Source organism: Jatropha curcas, chromosome 2 (assembly GCF_041381405.1).
Source record: "Jatropha curcas cultivar XTBG-Jc1 chromosome 2, XTBG_Jcur_1.0, whole genome shotgun sequence".
Taxonomy (NCBI): domain Eukaryota; kingdom Viridiplantae; phylum Streptophyta; class Magnoliopsida; order Malpighiales; family Euphorbiaceae; genus Jatropha; species Jatropha curcas.
In genome coordinates, this window is record NC_143152.1 from 3,720,243 (window position 1) to 3,732,801 (window position 12,559).

Genomic DNA, 12,559 nt, shown 5'->3' on the forward strand with positions numbered 1-12,559 from the left:
TCAAGTCCGACCCAGGTATTTTACTTATTTTGATTATATTGATGCCTGGAAGTATGCTCTCTGTTATGATAACAAACAAAGAAAATTTAGCTGGTTCATTACATTCAACCTAGCTAAAGAAGAACATGAATTTCCCTGTTGGTTTGAAGAATGGTTTTACAATTGGGGACTTCATCCAGTTGCTATGCCAGATAAAATCCGAACAGTTTATGAACAGTTTAAAGAATTAAACAAAACGCTAAAAAATCCCAGCCTTCAATTTGCAGTTACATATAAAATTCCTTGGATTATAAAATGGGATTATAAAATCATTGTGAAAACCTTAACACGAACTGATGACCCTCCGATTGAAATCCCTTGGCTTGCTCGGAGAATACTTTTACGATGGTGGAATAAATGTAACTTTTTTGAACCACCCGCGATTTTCACCAGCAAAGGACTAATTAATTTATCTCAAAAAACTAGTCCATTAAAAAAGAAAAAGGATAGTGACGAAGTAACATCATCTCTCAATTTGGCTGAATTACTCAAAGATTTGTTTAAAAATCTCTCAAAAGAAGAGATAAAGAAACAATTATGTAATGCTCTTGATGAAGACATACTTGCCCCCTCTTCAAAAGGAAAAGAAAAGGCAAGTACGTCAAAAATATCTCAGTCGAGTAAAAACTCCACTGATAGTGATGAATTTGTCGATAATATGTTTATCGACAGTCAGGATCCATTTGACATTTAAAAATGTCAATTTCTAAGCACTCAAAAAATTAGTGCGCTCTTTTGAAGTGCTCCACTAGCAACAGTGAACGCACTAAAGAAAAGCAAAACTAGTGCTCTTATCTTTGTCTCCCACTTGCTACAAGAAGATTCCTTCTCCACTAAGGGAGACGCCCTCTTGTATAAATAAGATAGCTTTGTTTTAGTTCAAAATCGTTTTTAGTTTTACAACTCTTCTCTTTGTAAAATATTCTCCCTTGTAATATATTCTCTCAAACTGGAGTGGTCAGGAAGTGAGTGTAATCATTGTACTCATCCTGCTTCTATACTAGAGTGTAATTTAGAATTCATCTATGACGCCATTAATCGTCTCCACGATCAAATTGTGGACATCGATTATCAGTTGGGCGATCTTTGTCTTGCTTGTAATAATATTAAAGCAAAGGTTCTCTCCACTCAAGTACGTTCAAATTTCTTTTATGTCTTTCATTCCTGCAATTTTAAATAATTTATGTTTAGTTGATTTTTCTAATTTAAATCAAGTTAGATTTCTTAAAGAAAAAATTATTGAATATGGTAATGATATTTTCAAAGAACATATAGAGACACATAATCTATGCCCAAAATAACATCAAAATCTCCGAAAGGCATCTCAACTAAATCAGAAGGGAATACATGATCTTGGATTATGAGTGGGCAATCAGGATATAATTTGTTAACAATAACCTCCTGTCCTAATGGACTCGATACAAGCACTTCATACCCCAATCTCAAACAAGGAACAGATGCATAGCAAGAAATCTTAGCACTAATATAAGAGTGAGATGATCCATGTAACAGACTGATTTTTCTTTTAGTGTCGGTAATAGTGATTTACCGGTCTGTAAATAGTACCATCGGTCCGGGACTTGGTATTATTTTAGTCCGGAAAAATTACTATGCTTAGTTAATATTTTATTTACTATTTTTGGAGCATGTTTGCATGATTTAGGTGGGTAGAAAATATTTAATGAATATTTTTGGAGAGTTTATGTATTAAATGCATAATATTTCTAGTGTGGTATATTAAGAAATAAATGAGGAATTATTTTAGTGGAGTTAATTTAATTAATTGGTGGAGTTAAATAAGAAGTAGAAGAGAATTATTTGAGGAATATTTAGAGCCATTGGATGAGATTACTTATGACTTGATCTTAGCCACACATTTTGCATGATTTTAGGAAGTCAAATTTGACTTTGGCACTTAAAAGTAAACACCACAACATTTTTGTCTTTCTTCTCTTCTCTTCTCCACGCCATTTCCATTTTTCTTCCTTCTTCTTTCATTTTCTTCATTTTCTTACCTCCAAATTTACCACCAAACTACCTAATTAAACCATAGAATAGGACTTAATGCTTAAGAATTAAGGAGTAGAAGTTGAGATTTGTGATTAAAAGCAAAGAGAAGTGAAGTTACCATTGAAGCAAGTAAGTTGTGGTTTTTGAGTTTTGTGAATTGTTAAGTAGAATTCATGGTTTAGACATGTTATTGATGCATTAAATCATGCTCCAACTATTTCTTCTGTCAAGTTTTGCTTGTAATGTTGATTTTTCATGCTTTGAAGAGGTTGGAGAACCATCCTCAAAGGGGAAAGAGAAAGCCAAGGAGTAAGGCTTTCCAAGCTTAATCAAGCTTGTTAATAAGGTTAGTACAATCATAATTTCACTTGTTTAAGTTGTTTTACATCGTTAGGGTTTTGAATATATTTTGGGAACTTTGTATGTTTTGTTGAAATTGCTGAATTTTAATGTGAGATGTGTTCTGCCGTGGGATTGGAACTCATTTTTGACCCCTTTATACTTCCCATTTGTTTTTTACTTCTTCATGAAAGTTGTAGCTCTATTTCTCAGCTTTCCAAAACATATTCTTATGTCTAATTCCAATACTTGTAGCTCAACTTATGATTGAAATACCAAAACTGGTTCTGTTATGATGTCTTACCTGTATATCCGCAATTATTGTCCATTTTGACCACTCAAATGGCAAAATAACGTTTTATGTTCTTCATAAAAGTTATAGATTTACTTCTTATCTTTCCAACCCATCCTCTTGTGTCCACATTGGATATACATAGCTCAACTTGTGGCTGAAACACCCAAACTGACTCTATTGTGTCAGGCCACATGCATTACTAAATTGAGTGCCCATTTTGACCACTATAATGATAAGATTAGGTTCTGAGTTCTTCATAAAAGTTGTTTCCCTGTGTCTTTAGAATTCTCTCGTTCTGGATTGGTTTCATTTGAGTGTTTGGTGAAGTAGGAATTCAAGAAACATTGGACTTGGTTCTGCTGAATCAGGTCTGATCTGTTGGTCTGTGTTCTGAGCTTTTGTTTGTTATCTTACTCTGTGATCTGGGCTGTGGTCCCTTCTCAACATTTGTATCATTTTGTCTTAGCTTTCTAATGAATCTGATTTCATTCAATTTGGAGACCCATAACTCAAATTATGTGTTAAAAACCCAGCAGAGGTCAAGTTTTGGAAATGCTGAAAAGTTCTTGATTTATGTACTTTTATACCATCTTAAGTATATATACATTTATAGTGTTTTGAGTAAAACTTTTGAACTGATGAGTACTAAATGAAGAGGTTTTGATTAAGAATTATTGCTTTTGTGAAAGAATGATTTTGATTTGGGCTCTACTATGCATGATTGAGACGTGATATGATGAGATGGATTTTGTTATTGTGAAGCTATGATCATATGCTAGGGTTATCAGCCCTTATAAATAAGCGGACGCGCTTATTTGTGTGATGGGGTGGTGCTTTCATAGGCCACGGTGGTGCTTTCATAGGCCACATTGTGTGATGGGGGTGGTGCTTTCATAGGCCACGAGTATGTGATGGGGGTGGCGCTAACATAGGCCACGATCAAATCTGCTTATGTTCATTCTGCATGAGTATGAGCCTTAACGAAAAAAAATGACATTTTATTGTTGCTATAAAAGAATGAAGACATATTTGTATTTATAGTCTTCTCATTGCTTTCAAAGTATTTGAATTAAATAAATGCGATCTCGGTATTTATATAGTTGAGTAATTTCAGATTTGACTTGGCTTTTCTATTTAATTTAATTGTTGGTTATTTAGCACCACTGAGTCTTCCACTCAGCGCGTTGATTTTTATCACGCGCAGGTTAGGAGCGGAGGGTGTTCTTCAAGACCAGAGGACAAGCATCAGAGGAGAGATCACATTTTGGGTAGGATATTTTGTAAATGGTGATTTTTGGCATGTATATAAAGATTGTATTATGGAGGTTGTATATAATAAGTTTATAATGTATTAAGAGTTATGATTATTGAAGGAAATAACATCTTATTATATTTTTGGTGTATGATGATTATATATTCCTTGAAAAGAATGTGTTTAGACTATGATGCGTATGTTGATGGATATTTAGAAGTGCTTGTAGTATGTTATGTTGAATTGGAGTTTTGGGGTTTGGAGAAAATTGGAAGTGTGTATATTTTCTTTGTGTGGCAAGTTAATTTTTAGGGGAAACTCTTGCGAAATTTTCATAGGAATTTCCTTAAATATTATTTTCGTTAACAAAAAAAAAAAAAAAACAAAATGTTAATTACTTGCCTCCTTATGAAAATTTAACCACTTCTAATTTGTGATCTAGCTTTAATAAGTGACATAAGACGGTGCTCCGGCACCGATTGTGGCATCCGCCGTCTGGTTCTCCGGGATTGGCCGGTGGGTGTTACAATCCAGGATCAAACAATACATAAACATCATGATTAAATAAAGGAAATATACCAGTCACTGCATCAGCTGAATCTGCATCCTGCCTCTGCCTCATAGCATAAACTCTAGCTAGTACACCAATAGGCTCTAGTTGATTCACTGTCCCCTGACTACCCGACATGCTACCTCTACCGCTGCCCCTACCTCTGCCTGAAGACTGAGAAGATCCATAACTAGTAGCTGATCTTTGAATCGATCCCCCTATAGCTGTATATGCTGTAGTCATTCTCGGTTTAGGGCAATCCCTCACAAAGTGTCCAACCTCACCACAGTTAAAACATGCTCCTGTGGTCAACTTACACACTCCGCCATGATATTTACCACAATGAACACAACTACGAGTAACTGGAGGAGCTCGTGGAGGTGGCAATGGTGGTCTGAACTGTCTCTAGCTCTGTGGCCTCACACTGCTAGATCTAGAAGGAAATGGACTGAAGAATCTCCTCTTTTTACTACTAGAGCTACTAGCCACTGGGAAAGTCCTCCTGACACTCTTCTCCTCTGTAGCCTTTTCTAAATCAACTTTCTCCTGATTCAAAGCTTGTGATACCAATGCAGAAAAATTCTCATGTTCAAAACCGATCACATGACTCTTAATACTGGGCTTCAATCACTGTTCAAATCTCTTGCACCTGTCCCTACCTGTAACTAACATCCTCCCAGCATAATAACTAACATCCGCCCGTAATGACATAATAACTCATCCAGCAGCATTCATGACTTTGATGAACACGATCTTCAAACCTTACCTTGACCAATTTGTTGTGGTTTTTATTGATGACATTCTGGTATATTCCAAAGATAGAGAAGAGCATGATAAGCACCTAAGAATTATTTTTCAAACTCTTCGAGAAAAACAACTTTATGCTAAGTTTTCTAAATGTGAATTCTGGTTAGCACAAGTTGCTTTTCTTGGTCATATTGTATCTGCAGAGGGTATTGCAATGGATCCTGGTAAGATTGAGGCTATTTCCAGTTGGAAGCCACCTAAGAATGTTTCCGAGATTCATAGTTTCTTGGGTTTGGCTGGCTATTATCGCAAGTTTGTTAAGAGATTTTCTATCATTGCTCTGCCCTTAACTAAACTATTACGGAAGAACGTTAGATTTGAATGGACAGATAAATGTCAGGAGAGCTTTGATAAGCTAAAGAAGTGCTTGACTGAAGCGCCAGTTTTGACTTTACCTAATCCAGGTAAAGAGTTTACTGTTTATAGTGATGCTTCTCATAATGGCTTAGGTTGTGTGTTGATGCAGGATAGATATGTTATTGCTTACGCATCACGCCAACTTAAACCACATGAGAGGAATTATCCTACACATGATTCGGAACTTGCAGCCATTGTATTTGCATTGAAGATATGGAGACATTATCTTTATGGTGAGAAATGCTATATCTTCACAGATCATAAAAGTTTGAAGTATCTGGGTACTCAAAGGGAGTTGAATTTGTGACAGAGAAGATGGCTTGAGTTGATAAAAGATTATGACTGTATTATCGATTATCAGCCAGGGAAAGCTAATGTGGTAGTAGATGCACTGAGTCATAAGACTATTGCTAGCCTGAGGACTACAGCGTTATCTCTAGTCCATGATCTACGGTCTATCAATGCTAAGATTGAGAAGATTTCTGACAATTGGGTGTTAGCTAATCTTCAGGTGAAGCCTTTATTGATTGATCAGATTCGAACAACAATAGTGACTAATGATGAATATCAAAAGATTCTTTCAGAGACACAAGAGGGTAAAAGACCAGATTTTTCTGTCAGTAGAGATGGGTTATTACTATTTCGGGACCGGTTATATGTTCCTTCAGATTTAGATTTGAGACATCTCATTTTGAAGGAAGCACATGATTCTCCATTTGCTATGCATCCAGGCTGGACCAAGATGTGTAGGGATTTGAAGAGGAACTATTGGTGGACTGGTATGAAGAAAGATATTGCTGAATTTGTAGCTAAATGCCTAACGTGTCAACAAGTCAAGGCAGAACATCAAGTACCAGCAGGATTACATCATTTACTTAGTAGTTTGGTGTTGTGAGTTTTGTTGCTCAAGTTCAATGACAAGAGTTGAACACATGATCGTTTTTGCTAATTATTTTTAGTTAGTTTTTTTAATATATATATAAACAAGTACTTCCTAATTATTTTAGTTAGGTTAATACTCCCTCAGTTTTTTTTTATTTAGAGAAAATTTCCTTTTTGACTGTATTTTTTATATAGAGAAAGTTATTGTAAATAGTAATTTTAGGATGCAAACCAAGTTGAAAAGACTTGAAAGCTCTTGGATATATTTATTTTTTAAGATTGAAGCTCAACAATGAAGGAAAGTGGCACATACAAATATTCTCAACATTTAATGCACGTGTGTTTCGAGGGACAAGTTATCAACTCGCTTTTTCATTTCATTTTATAGTAACAGTGGTCGTTTTTATAAATTTGACCACATAAATACAGAGTTAGCCCTTATCGTATGTCTTGGAGTGGGTATCCAAAGATTAAAATCGTACACTAAAGGAGCTAGCTACTCTTCCAAGAAGGGCTGGAAGAGTGCCTTTAGACAATAATGTTGAAATTCTAAAAAAATTGGATGTAATTATTACTCTTTTGGCCACATTGATGGAAAAGATAGATAAAAATATTGAGCAAACATAGAAAAATAGTGCACAAATTGAAGAGTTGTAGTCTTTTGTTGCTGATTTGAGGCAATTTCATCAAGGAACGGCTCAGTATTTTGAGATTCCTAAAACACCTACTGGAGAGAAAAGTGGCCAAAAAAGTAAATATGCACCTGAAGGTAGTGATAATCAAGCACTCATAGACTCAGATGAGACCCAATCTCATACACAAGAACCATGAACAAGAGAAAAGTTTATTGACTCTCAAGATCCTTTTGCAAGTGATGAGATAAATGACTCAGTAGGAAAAATTGTGGAGGATACACTTGCTATTATTATTGGTAGTAATTATGCACTTTCTAATTATCTTTTGCTTTTTTTTTATAAGTCACTTAGTGACCTTTTGTTTTTAGTACTCGTGCACTTTTCAATAGTTTTTTGTTTCTCTGTGTTAGTTAACGATTGTGAATTTCTGTAAGCCACTTTTTGACCTTTTAATTATTAGTTTGACACTTCTGTAAGCCATTTTATGACTATGTTTTTAGTACTTGTGTACTTTTTCAATGGTATTTTTTTCTCTGTGTTAGTTAACGATTCTGATTTTCTATACGCCATGTTGTGGCCTTTTAATTATTAGTTGTGCGCTTCTGTAAGCTATTTTGTGCCGTGTTTTTAGTGCATGTGCATTTTTTCAATGTTTTTTTTTCTCTGTGTTAGTTAACGGTTCTGAACTTCTGTAAGCCTCTTTGTGACCTTTTAATTATTAGTTGTGCACTTCTGTAAGCCATTTTATGGTCTTTATTATTCTTAGCTGTGCACTTTTTCAAATCCTTATAATGGTTATACTCTTTTGTAAGCCACGTTGTAGCATTATTATTATTAGTTGTGCACTTTTCAAAATGTGAAGTTGTCACACATTTTGCTAGAGTTTACACTTTTTAAAAAAATTGTGCTTCAAACTCACACTAAAACTCGAATTTTAGGGGTCAATCATATTGTAGACAACTATAGTCATTTTTGCTTCATTATGTATATGATTCAAGTCCGGAGGATGCAAAGTAGTGCACATTTCTGGATATGGTGCGATCGATTTAGATGTTATGGAGAAGTGAATAGATTTTTCTTGAATCAGATCATTAACTATGGTTCCATTTATATGTGGACAACGTTTAGAAGTCGAATTGTAAACTCAGAAAATTTGGGTCTAAATTCTATTTCATTTTGGTCGCAATGCATTGCATTTGGGCACTACTTTCTGAATTTCATTTAAATTTGGAGAAACCAAATTTTGCTTTTAATTTTGAATTTGAATTGAAAATTATTCAAGTTTAAACAAGTTAAAGCCAAAATTTAGATTTTTCCTCCTCTATTTTCACCGAAAATTTTGGAAATTTGTGGTCTTCAATGAATAAGTTCAAAAATTTGGCCTTTAATTTGGCTCCAAAACTTTTTTCGTTTTTGTGCACATATTATGTAAAACGTTCCCATTCTAATAAAGTCAGAAGAGTTAATAAAGAAGGTTGGAAGTGACGCTCAAATGATGCAAGTAGGCAATAAATGCACTTATTGGGACTGCCTTTTCTGTCAGCTATTGTTCCCATTATTAATAATACAATGATGGAATTTTAAGGAAAAAACTAAATTTTAACTAACTTTCTTAATCCAAAAGTTTTTTCGGATTTCTCTAAATAAATAAATAAATAACGGAGGAAGTATATATATATATATATATATATATATATATAAATAATATGAGTAATGATTTATATTATCCAAATTTATATCAAACATATCAACTAAAATAGATCTATTATTTAAATCAATTAATATTTCAAAAATATTTAAATTAATATTATATATTGTAAGCAAAATATTATTTTCTCTTAAATTTACAAAAACATGAATATAATTCATATGGTACTTAGCGTTGTAGCACAAAGTTTCCCTTGTTTATCAAGTGCAATGATAAACACCAGGAGGTTATGTGTTTCCAGCTGATATACCAAAGAATTTTAATTTGAACAGTAGTTGTTTAAAGATGAACAGTATTTGTTTTAATCTGAACAGTAAATGAACAGTTTATGTTTATGAAAAATCAAGAACAATATTTCTGATGTGGAAGATCACACAGAGGTGCAACCACAGAGCATACTTATACAAAATAATATTTATCAATTAACTCAACCAATTTTAATTGTTTAAGGTTGAGGGTTCCTGCAACCTTAGCCTGGGATCCCCAGAACTAAGTCAGAGTGTGGAGGGAGAAGAGAAGGAAGCCTTTAACAGGGCTTAGTAGTAGCAATTTATAAATTTAAATAAATAACTTTATTTAAATATGAAATTCAAATTTAAACTTACAATTTAAAAGTTTACAATCCAGACTTCGAACGTTGAATGCTTACAAAGAACCGTTGGGGGAGAGGATGAGAGAGTGTTTAGTATATTGTTATACAAGCTTATGCCTTCACAAGAGGATAGGCTCCCTTTAAATAACATAGAAAAGAATCTTTACTATTCTACTTTTACTATTTATGAACAGTGCTTGGTCTGCCACCGAATCTTGAGCAGTGTTGACCTTTACTGTGGATGAATAGTTGTTGGTCTGCCACCGAATCTTTACTGTGGATGATGCGTTGGCTTTTCCTGTAGAAACATTGATTTATCTTTTACTGTTGAATGATGGTGAAATAAGGTTTCACCTGCCTTTTACTCAGATGAGGACGATGTGTCCTTCTTTTTCTTTTCTTTTTTCTTTGCTTTGCTTTTTTGTTTTAATTTTTCTTTTGCCTTCTCAGCTTTACTTTTGACTATAATGGATTCAAAAGCTTCATCATTACTATCTTCGTCAGAGGATAATGGGAATGATGTTGATGAGGAAGAGGAAGCCATGTCAGCCCACTTCTGTTTGCTTGATTTAGATATTTTGCTGGAACAGTCTGCCTGCTTTTTACTTGATGAGGGTTTTACTGGAGAATCAGAATCTGTTGAAAGATGCTGAAGCATTTCTTGACAGATTCTTCTATACTCATCTGGAGTTTTAGCAGCAGCTAACCTTGCTTGGCACTGTGCTTTTTGGATTCCGAAAGTCGGTTGATCTTTTAGTGCAAGAGTGGTTGCATAGGTTAATGGAGAAACCTGTTTTAATTTATCACGTATCCAGAGATCAATTTTAAGTTCCGTGGTAGAGTTCTTGAAAGATCCCCACCATTTAATCTTATGTCTTTTTACCAACATAGGAATCTGGTACGTTCCTACGGCATACTGAGTGTCCAAATACCATTGATATACCCAGGGCGTGAAGAAGACCATACAATAGTACATAAGGGAAGGAATATGGGCTTCTGCAGGATTGGGTTTATAATGGGCTTTAAAATACTGATATAATGCCTGGATTGGAGGAGGGATAATTTCATTGGAAATTCCCCTAGTTTCCCACCATTTTTTAAACCAGTTAGGCACTTTACAATCAGTACGAAAGGACGTGTCAAAATAGATTAACCATGAATGCGTAGCAGTGGGATTCTGAATAGCAAAAATTTTGTCCCATGCATCACGATAATCAAAATAATTGTATACAGTACTGTGGACATGTTTATATAAAACTTTAAATTGTACAGGGGTAGAAAGAGAGGGTTTAGGCCAGTCCTTGGGATGAAGAATCCGTTGGATTTTAAGTGAAGAATATAAAATAACAGATTTATTTTTTGAATCATAATTATGTTTAATTTTTACAGATCCAGTATCCAAGAGAATATTATGATAATATTCTTGGGGTTTTGAAAGATCAGTTGGAGCAAAGTACCAATCCTCAGGGTAGTATTGTTTTAAAACAGACCAAGGATTAGTGTTATTATATCCATCTTCTATTTCAATTTCATAATGAAAAATAGGTTTAAGAAACCATTTATGTATACTTTGCGTATACTGGATTTTTGGCAAATCCACAGCCATCAACGGATTTGATAAGTCTTTACTGCCTACCGTTTGAGACAGACTAGCCGTACCATGAACGGGTACGATCGCTTTAGGTGTAGAAGACATACCTGGCGCCTCTGTGGAAGAGGACGCTATATCTTGTAACGCCTTAAACACTTCAGGGGATTGACTTAACTGTTCAATCCATTTTTTAAGATCTGGAAAAATTTTAGTGTCTAGGGTTTTAGGTAAATCTTCCGAATGCTCAGAAAGGGCTTTAGTAGGTGATTCAGGTTCTTCTTTAGGGGCTTTGCCCTTATCCTTTTTCCTGCCCATCGTTCTGTAAGAATTCGCGAGTCAGAAAGTCTGGAATGTTATTTTTATCTCCTTTAATAAATTCAATATCAAATTCAAATATACTAAGTAAAGCTTGCCATCTTGCAAAAATTTGTTTAGAAGCCAGATTTTTTACATCTTTTTGTAAAACATCTTTTGCAGATTTACAATCAATACGAAGTAAAAATTTTTGATTTAATAAATCAGATTGGAATTTATTGATGCAAATTACTATACTTAAAATCTCCTTTTTAATAGTAGAATAATTTATTTGAGTTTGGTTCCAATGACCAGATGTATACTGAATAATTCGTTCTTTACCATTAATTACTTGTTTTAAAATACCGCCATATCCAACATCTGAAGCGTCAGTTTCAACTATCTTGAATGCTGTTGGATGAGGGATATAAAGATATGGAATTTCTTTGACTAAAGCCTTTATCTTTTTTACTAACTGGGTATGCTGGGCTGTCCATGGGCCAGCATCTTTCTTAAGCCTATCATGTAATGGTTTTATCATGCAATTGAGGTTTGGATAAAAATCTATAACATAATTTAAACATCCAAGAAAACGTTGAAGTTGGGTTTTATTAGTTAACTCATCAGGGAACTTGGACCCAAATACCATAGCTCGTTCTATGGGCTGGATAATACCCTGTTCTATGTAATGACCCAAAAACCTAACTTTAGTTTTAAACAAGTCCATTTTAGTTTTACTCAATGCTAATCCATTCATTTCAATTGTCATGCAAAATGTTTTTAAGTGTTTAAAATGTTCTTCTAATGTTCTACTAAAAACTAGAACATCATCAATATATACTATACAAAATTCACTATGGGGATTAAATATATCATTCATGATCCTCTGAAACTCAGAAGGAGCATTTTTTAATCCAAAAGGCATTACATTCCATTCGTATTGACCGAAGGGAACTGTAAATGCTGTTTTATATCTATCATTAGGATGAATCTGGATCTGCCAATAACCAGATTTCATATCAAATTTACTAAAAATATTTGCCTGATATAACTGTTTTAATAAATCCTTCTTATTGGGTAATGGATACCTTATCCATTTTAAGGCTGTATTTAGTGGTTTATAATTAATTACTAATCTAGGGACTCCTCTTTCTATCTCAGCATTTTTATTAACATAAAAAGCCGCACAAGACCACGGACTTCTAGAT

General features: G+C 34.2%; 1 protein-coding gene and 1 long non-coding RNA gene across 2 annotated transcripts in view; both read left to right on the plus strand.

Annotated features, from left to right (window-relative positions):
- LOC105634767 (3,9-dihydroxypterocarpan 6A-monooxygenase) overlaps positions 1–12,559 on the plus strand; it is an 81,151-nt gene that overhangs the window by 40,311 nt on the left and 28,281 nt on the right.
- LOC149498077 (uncharacterized) lies at positions 949–4,050 on the plus strand. Its single transcript, XR_016319425.1, has 3 exons — positions 949–1,171; positions 2,316–2,395; positions 3,888–4,050. It is a non-coding gene; the product is annotated as an uncharacterized LOC149498077 (long non-coding RNA).